This window comes from Thamnophis elegans, chromosome 4 (assembly GCF_009769535.1).
Source record: "Thamnophis elegans isolate rThaEle1 chromosome 4, rThaEle1.pri, whole genome shotgun sequence".
Taxonomy (NCBI): domain Eukaryota; kingdom Metazoa; phylum Chordata; class Lepidosauria; order Squamata; family Colubridae; genus Thamnophis; species Thamnophis elegans.
Window position 1 is genome coordinate 75,522,285 of NC_045544.1, and position 9,843 is coordinate 75,532,127.

Below are 9,843 nucleotides of genomic sequence, written 5' to 3' on the forward strand. Positions count from 1 at the left end.
ATCTGTGTCCGCCACAAGACATAACAGCTCACTCCACCTGGAGTGCGGCCATGTCTGCAGCCTGGGCTACTCAGACTTTGGTGGAGGAAATTTGTAGGGCTGCCACGTGGACATCCCCAGTCCCTTTTATTCGCCATTACAAGATAGACCTCTTTGCTTCTGCTGAAGCTGCCTTTGGAAGGAGGGTTTTACAATAGGTCCATTCCTTGGACTCCTCTTTCACGTGGACTGGATCCCTCCCAACACAGGCCAATCTTAGGTATGTCCCTATCTGACTGCTGTCTCCACCAATTGCGGAGAATAGGCATTGGTACTTACCTGATATGCTCATTCTCACTACAGGTGGAGACAGCAGTCAGCCCCACCCTGTTCCGGTCAGGGTCCATCCTTTGATAGGACTAGGGTAGGCCTCTCCCTTCCTTTTTCCCTTTTTTCCTTTCTTCTCCATCATATCAACTACACATCAGTCTACAGTCCACCTTCATCAAAAGCTGAGAAGGAGCAGCAAGGAGGATGGTTTTATAAACTGTAGACTCAGCCCTATTGGTTACTGGATGGAGTTAACCCAATCTGATTGCTGTCTCCACCTGCAGTGAGAATGAGCGTATCAGGTAAGTACCAACGCCCAATCTCATATTCAAAATATGAGAAAAGAAGAAAAAACGGGTTGAAACAGTATATAGAAGAAACAGCCATAAGTGTTTTTAAACAAGATCTACGAGGGAAGTGAATTTATTCAATACGTGACTTAGCTTTTAGACCACTGATGCAATTGTACTGGATCTTCTCTTGCATTTAATACAGTGGAAAATCTTACGGAAAAGTCATTTCATTATTAGCACTAATTGTCCTTGGGTCTGTGGCTCTTGACAAAAAAGAACAAATTATGACATCATCCAGAACTTGCAACTTTTTAATCCTCTCCTAAATAAAGCTCACTGAAGAGCCATAACATTGCTAGTATGTTTTTATAAATAGAAAACACAATATACCATAAAAAGACCAAACTTCAGAATTGGTTTCACTCTAAAGCAGCCTCCCCAAGCCTTATGTATGAAGGAGACATTGTGCATGTCAGAAACAAGAATCAGAGCAGAGTAATGGATAGATTATTTGATATATGAAATTGAATCCCCCAAGGATTTCTGTTGGGGCTGGTATGCTTTAATTTATTGATAATAGTTCTGAAATCCAGGGTGACTAGGTTTGTATGGTCACAAAATGATTCAAAGTGGAAAATGTTTAAAAATTATGAAATGCTCCCAGAACATCCCTCCAAGTGAGTGAATTGGCTTTAAAGTAAAAGCTACGCTAAGGATAATTAAATACCAAGTGTTGCATGTGTTTCAATTTTTTTAAAAAAAAATCAAATATATACTCACAGAATCTAAGCCCAATATCTATGCTTCCCTAGTTGGCCATTCAGCCACAAAGAATGTTGAGTTAGACAAACCTTGGCGTGATCCATCAGGGTTGTTTTAAGTGTTGCTGCCAACTTCAACTCTGGGCAAACTGGTGCTCAACAATGCAGTTCCTTTTCATAGGCCATCTTTTTAGGTTGGTAAAACATTCCAATGCTTAAAAATATATGAACACTTTCACAAAAGCTTTCATGGGAAGGCTTCTCTGTTTACAAAATGGACACCATCAATTAGCTTTAAAGCATCTTTAGCAAATAAAGAAGAAAGAATGGAAAGGAAAGGGGGAAGGAAGGAAGGTTTTCTAGAAAAAGCTCTCTAGAATGCTTTCCTACAACCTTCCCTATTTTGCTTTTTTTTTTCCTGAGTTGGTGGACACACTTCCAGACAAGTCTCTGAAACTATTGTTTCTATTTTTAGAGAATACACTGCAAACTTTGGCAAGATGCTTTTTAGATGGGACAGCAAGTTTGGCAGTGTCAAGAGAAGCTCCCATTAATGTCACAGTGCCAACCCTTCTCTTAACACACTGTCATTGAATACATTATACTGGAAACTGCCTACTAGAAAATAATTATATTTAATGTAGATAAAAGGATCTGGCTAACAACATGAATTGATTCTTAATACGCAGCATTCTTGCTTTATTCCAAATTGCTACTTTTATCTGTCAGCCCTTGAACTGTTTTCCTCCCAAAGTTTCCATTTGACATCTCTTTCCTTCTTCCCCTGAATTTTCCTCTTCATAGATTTACAATTGCATTTAGCTTCATAATATCTGATGGATGTTACATTGCACCACAGGTTATGTGTCTAGTATGAGAAACAAGCTCATAACTTCAGAAACAATTTTTTCAGAATTGCAACTTACACTCTTGGTTCTCTGCTTACATTTGAAACTTGATTTATTTTCCTTCCTCCCTCCCTCCTTCCCTTTGTGACGCGTGTTGTTATAAGGGACAAACTGTTGCTATTACCTTTTAAGCAATTTTGTTTAATAAACTTGTTTAAACTAAATATTAATAAAGTCATCCTGACTTATATATCTTTGAAACAGAATATGTCATTCCCAATAAAGGCATGAAATAATATTGATATTTATTTATTAGCTTTGTCCTTGCATTTCGCATGCCATTCTGACACACTAGTTTGTTCTAAAAATGCACAGCTATTGCTGGTTAATTGTCATTAACTAACATGCTTCGTATCTTATTCCATGTATCTTATGCTTAATGAAATCAGGGTTGATTGCTGGAAAACATGATTATCCATCTAATGAGATGTAAAATTTTAGCCGTAAGTTAGAGGAGAGCTCCACAGTATTTGGTGCCCTCTAGAAGACTGTTTATTATGCCACCTGGAGTTTATGGGAGCTGGCATCCTAGGCATCACCAGGGGACTACATTGGGAATAATATAAGGTAGATTATGTTCACAATAAAATGTTTTAGAAGGATGTATTGACCTTTTTTATTTCATTCAATCATGTCTAATTTTTGGAGACTGCATGGACAACTCCTTGCAGTTTTCTTGGCAAGGTTTTATAGAAATGATTTGGCATTGCTTCTTTTTTAGGGCTGAGAGAGATTGACTGGTTAAAGGTAGGCTTTGTGCCTAAGGCAGAATTAAAATTTACAGTCTCCCTGTTTCTAGCCTGATATTTTTATCCCTATACTAAACTAGCTCATATTGAACTTATAACTTCCTTTTTTGCTAATGAAGTAACAATATATACAAAAGCAGATTATTCATCTTGAGTACTTTTATACATATTTTAAGTGTGCAAATGAATGCAAAAATTTTGCCTCTTCAAATCTCCTAAATGCAGTTTTACCTTACAAAATATAAAGCAAATCACCTAACATGGATGTTTTAAAACAATAGATTGAATGAGAAAATTATTTTGCTTCATAGGTGATGCTTTTATCATATATTAACTAGATTTATCTTCCAAGGTTTCAGATCATTGTCATATTATGTTAACAGATAAAGACATAAATATTGTGATTTGTTTCTTCATCATTCAATTTTGTGCTTATTTATCTCCAGGAGTTAAAATAGTTCTGCAGTGTTCTTTTGTTCTCCATCTCTGCCACAATTTTCCTTTGTCTAAAGCAGCCTTTCTCAATATGGGTACCTCCCCATCATTCCAGTTCACTGCTCTGCTAGCTGAGATAAGGCTTGGTTTACAACATCCAAAGAATTCAATATTGTTGCACTTATTGCATAGCAGTGTGAGATCAGCACATCACAATCCAAAACCTGGGGACATGAATTAAGTTATTTTTCCTTTTAAAAGTAAATAAAGGGTTGTTTTATACAGAGAGAAGAACATCAGTTATTCAAGGTTAACTCAATCCTGCAGTTTGGTTCAGAATGAAGAGATTGTTTATGCTGGTTAATAGTGCTTGGAGTCAATACATTAGGAGGGTGGCCGGCCTGGTTGAGGAAAACTGTTGGGAATATTTCAAAAACTAATCCACAAACGTAATGAATAATGAGGTTTTTAGGGAATTGGCATTGAAACCAACAGGATACATGAGCTCTAACCCAGGAAACAATATCTTGTTCAAGCCCAGTTTGTCATGTCTGATAGACTCATCATTCTAGCTATCTTGATGGCAATGCCGTACAGGTAGTCTTCCACTTACAACAGTTCATTTAGTGACCATTGAAAGTTACGACAGCAGTGAAAAATGTGACTTTTGACTGTTTTTCAGTTATTACTTTTGCAGCTTCCCACAATCATGTGATCAAAATTCAGATGCTCGGCACCGGGTTCATATTTATGGCCGTTGCTGTGCCCCAATGTCACATGAACATCTTTTTATGACCTTCTCACAAGTCAATGGGGAAGCCAGATTCACTTAACAACCAGGTTACTAACTTATCAACTGCAATGATTCATTTAAATACTGTGGCAAGAAAGATTGTAAAATGGGGCAAAAGTCGCTTAACAAATGTCTCACTTAACAACACAAATTTTGGGCTCAATTGTAGTCACAAGTCGAGGACTACCTATCATAATAGTGTTCTAGAATGTTGTTTTTTATTTCCAGGTTCATCTGGAACCCTGGAATTTCTTGCTTGCCTCTATCATATCTTTTTAAGAGGAAAGCCAAACAATCTAATCCTTGGATACCAAATGCAAATGAGCTGAAAGGAATAATTCATTCTTGCAGCAAACATTAATTTAGTGAATGGATCTGTGTATTTCCTTAAGTTCTAGAACTGTAGAGAGTTAGCAAAGATGAAATTTACAGAGATAGGCCAGATCCGTTACCAAAGTGACAAGGGGAAAATTGTGGTGTAGGTCCAAAAATACAAGAAGGGATGTACAAAAACATAAATGGGGTGGAGGTAGGGAAGTAAAGCATAGTTAGTCAGGTGTGCAAGTTCCAATTATTATAGTCAATATTAATAAAAATAATTTTAGCCTTCAAGCGGATTTGATTTCTAGTTTGGTCTGTGTTGTGGCCCAGCAGGAGCCGTTGGAGCTGCCACCAGACTCTGACAGCAAGGGGCCTATGAGTCGGCCCCTGGAGGATGTGGAGAACCCTGGACAGGGTTCTGACTCCAAGCAGGGCGCAGAGAGACTGGTTGACCACCAGGTGGTGCCTGAGCCTTGGATCAGTGGGGAGGAGACAAGGGAGAGTAATCCAGAAACCAACAGTGAGTTGTTCCAGGATGCACGACATCGAAGAGCTACTCGGCATCAAGAACAATTACATAATTACAGGAGGTAATTACGCTCAGCTGATGGTCATTAGGCTCCTCTCCAGACTATAAAAAAGACTGCTTCTTGCAGAAGTAAATGCTTTGACTAAAGAGAAACTAACTTGGCAGGCTGGCTTACTGCCAAGGTTTGTCAGACTTGCTGCCAAGGTCCTTATCTGTTTGCTTGTTTGGCTTTCAGCCACCAAGATTCTGGTCTTGTTATTAAAGGACATTCCATTCAAGCTTGTTTCAGCTTTTGTTACTGGACGGAGGAGGGGGTCAGAACAGGTCTGCATCGTGGGGCTGACAATAACAAACACTTTTAGGATAGAAAAACAAGAAAGTCCAGTTGTCTCTTGGGGGAAAAAAAAGCACCTTTGGGACTGTTGTGGCCCGCTGGCGGCCAGCAGAGCTGGATGCACAGTTGGACAGTGAGGAGGTTGGGAAGGAACATGGGCCAGCCCTGGGGGCTGAGAAAAGCTCAGACGAGGGCTCTGTTTCAGAGGTAGTGAGGGAGATAGACAGCAATGAGGCAGAGGAAGAGCTGGAGCTTGTTCCCAGTGTGCGCATGCACAGAGCTGCCAGAAGACAAGAACCACTAGGAAAGCAGGGTCGACTTGGGAGTAAAGCCACACCTTGGAGCTGATTGGCCCCTCCCATAGGAAACAAAAGAGGAGCAAACGGGGAGTGGGCTTTTGCAGGAAACAATTCATTCCTTTGGTTGTTTCAAGAGTGGAAAATTCTGTTTGTGACTCATAAGAGACTCTGCCAAGTGTTGCCTTGCCCTGTGTTCGTAAACTAGTTATCTGGCAGCTCGCCAAGTGAGATAAGTTCGTGTTGATAAATATTCCTCTGAAAGACTGTTTGTCAAGCCTTGCTGACTGTGAATGAAACGAATTCACAGTCATGTAAATAACAGTGGTTTTGTTGGAACCAAGACTCTGCTTCATGCTTTTTAAGGAAGACTAGGTCAGAAGAGGGACTTTTAAGATAGAAACAATTTATGGCATGGCCTGTTTCTTAAGTCACAACTCATTTTGAGGAATGTACAAAGCTACATTAAACTTAGAAATAAGCACAACATGTATTGATATAGAGCTGATTTGCCCAAACTGTTGTTCTCCAGAAATTGCACTCTAAATGCCTGTCGCTGCAGATCCAAATCATAGAAGCTTCTTCCATTTTCCTGGACAATATTATTGAAGTATCCAAATGCCTGAAAAGGAGATTCAGCCTTTGTCTTTCATCCATATTCTCAAAATGTTTGAACAAGTTCTTTTATATACCTAAAGGTGTTTCAATTTTTTTTTTAAACTGGAGTTTATGAAACACACAGCAGCAACAATAACTCTACATATGTTTGTGTGTGTTTAAGTCATACAAGTAAAATTACATTTTTTTCACATTTCACCTAACATTGTAACAGATATGGTTTTATTTATCTTTCAATGAGGAGCAGCCAGTAGAAAAGTTTGAACATTTTGATGAAACTGTATTTACTTCTCCCATTTTTAAAAACCCTGCTTCCTGAGAGGTATAATAGGGGATCCAAATATCTTTCTAGTAAGTGCAACCTGACAGGATAGGAATGCATTTTTGTAGCAAAAGGATTTTTCCCACCAAGCAGAAATGTTAAATACTACATGGATAACAGTTGTATCAGCATCAGAACGACTCTAATGCATCACATATAATCCCGTTATGTCAAATTTCAATAAATCACTCTCCAGTGCTGCAATTTAGTTCAATTTAAAAACAGATAACATTTGCTAAAACATTTTAGAGAATTGTTACTTTTGCTATTCCATCTCACCATGGGACTTAGCCTTCTATACTCACCCTTCAAAAGAAAGGAAGTCATCCTTCTCTCATTTCCTATACTACTTTCATCTATATGCTCCCCAGTGCAATTTGTATTTTAAAATACCAGACATGCTAGCTCTCTTTGTATAGTTACTCTTCCACCTTCAGCCAGTCATTCTGTCTTAGCTCCACATATTTTACAAAATGAAAATAAAAGGAAAGAGTGTTAATTGCAAAATTTCGAGCACTTGGGCAAAAGGCAGGACCTAAATCTAACAAAAACATATAAATCCTCTTGCAAGAGTTGTCTGTGCGCTTTTTATAAATTAACACTTTCTTCAAATAAAATTATTTTTTATGATGCTATTCAAGTCTTTTAGGATTCCCAAATGTGTGTTATGAGAGACATGAGGAAGGTTAGACCATAACTCAGAAAGAAAACAGATAAAAATATTATAAAGAAGCTGCTTCTGATGTTATAAATGCATTTATAAGTTTACATCATAATTCCATAAGTTACTGTTTCTAGTTTTCTAAACCATAAATCACAAGCTCATTTTTTCTTTCTTTTTCAGCAAAAAGTTTGTAAGTTTTTTTCCAGCCACTAATAAATGTAACTCATATTTCTCTATGCAGACAAGTTAATCTTGCTATCTCTGCTAGTTCAATCATCTTCAGCCATTCCTCTTTTGTGGGTATATCAGAGTCTTTCCAGTTTTGTGCCCAAGGTGACTCAGTGGTTAAAGTGCAGTACTGCAACTTCAGCTGACTGCTAGCTGCAGTTCAGCAGTTCAAATCTCTCCAACTCAAGGTTAACTCAGCCTTCCATCCTTCCAAGGTGGGTAAAATGAGGACCCAGATTGTTGGGGGCAATATGCTGACTCTGTCAAGGGCTGTAAAAGCACTATGAAGGGGTATGTAAATCTAAGTGCTATTGCTATTGCTATACAATATAATAGTTTCACAAACAATGTTTACATTTCAAAAGTTTGTCATACAATATCCTTGCTACCTGAAAAATGCAGAGTGCATTCACGTTTGAATTACAAATACTTCTTCCATACATCTTCAGTCTAGTATTTCTTTTTTAATTAGATTGTTTTAGGGTTGTTTTCAACTTCTTCTCAGGAGATCCGGTAGCACATACATCGCATTTCCTTCTTATTTCTATTTCACATCAATTTCATGAGATACATCAGCCTAAGAACCAGAGTCTGGCCCCCAAAACCACCCAATGAATTTCGTCAGTGAAGAACGGGCTTCCCAAGTTGTTTTACTTTTAAACCCGCTTCCTGTTTCTTATATTAAAATATAATCTATTTTATTTCTTCAGTTAATTAAAAAGGAAAAGGGCAAACAATGCAAGCAAATCACAAGATTTTTAAATTGCCAACCATATTCAAGCAACTTTCATCTTTACAGCAAAGCCATTAATCACCATAAACTCATTTTGTCTAAAAGCAGTAGTAATAGATTGTTCTATGTAAATCACTTTATTGCCTTTTCTGATGTCAGTTTACTGAAATAGAGTTGCTAATAAATACTTCCCATGGGAACACAGTTTGTTTTGAAGGTTGGTGGGATAGGTCTCTTTCATTTCAATTGGTGGCCAAGGGCTGTGTGTTGAATTTAATTTCTGAAAAATAATACTCTCAAAATATCAAAATGGCTCTCCTCCCTCCCTCCCTCCCTCCCTCCCTCCCTCCCTCCCTCTTTCTCTCTCCCTCTCCCTCCCTCCCTCTCTCTCTCTCTCTCTCTCTCTCTCTCTCTCTTTCACACACACACACACACACACACCAGAGGTGGTATTCAGCAGGTTTTGACCAGTTCTGGAGAACCTGTAGCAGAAATTGTGAGTAGTTCGGAGAACCAGTAAATGTCACCTCTGGCCCCATTCCCCATCTATTCTCTGACTCTCGAGTCCCAGCTGATTGGGAGGAAATGGGGATTTTGTAGTATCCTTCCCCTGGAGTGGGGAGGGAATGGAGATTTTACAATAACCTTCCCCTGCCACACCCACCAAGCGATGCCCACAAACTGGTAGTTTAAAAAATGAATCCCAATACTGATGCACATACACACATACAAGAATCTGAATTGGAATGCAAAGTCACAACATAAATTCTAGAACAAGATGCTCTCAGAATATGATTATAATGAGTTCAAAATATTTTGATCTAGAATTAACAAACTACTTTGCCTGGGCCTTCTGTTGTACACAACTGAATCACATAGTGCTGCTTGGTGAATTGTATCACAATTATTTTAAATAAGGTTAAATTGGGTTTTAAAAATGGAGACCCTGCTGCTTGGTTGAACACTAGCACATAAATGAGCCCAGTCTGTCTACATTCTGAGCTGGCTGAAGAACTCCATAGGGTTGCCTTGTTACATGGGAGATCATAAAGATCAGATATTTCTAGTTTCAGCATTTTACTAATAGCCAGCATTTTACAAGATTCTTTACCATATTGATCAATTTTTTAAAACAGATTTTTTAAAAAGCACAGCAAAAAACCAAGGTTGAACTAGATGTAGCACTGCTCCAGAAACAACTATTAAAGGCAGATGTGATCTTCCAAAGGTCTCCTCCAAGTGTGCAAGTAGTCAATGTAAGTATTTTCAGGCATTGAGTAGAGTAGAGAATGGAGTAGAGCAGAGAAGCCACCTTTCTTTTTCTTAATTGTACTATAAAAAATTAAGAAGAGGGAGGGAATACTAACAAAGTTTCTAGTTTTGAGGGTCCTGTTTCTTCAAGTGGTGGCTTTATCTCTATGCGTAGAGTCATCTTTGAGGCAGCAATGCTCTCATAGTTGCCATGGGGAAACTCCCTGATGGGTTGTTCCTTCCATCATTTTTCAAAGCTTGGAAAGGGAATCCAGAGGAGGTATTCAGCAGGTTTTGAC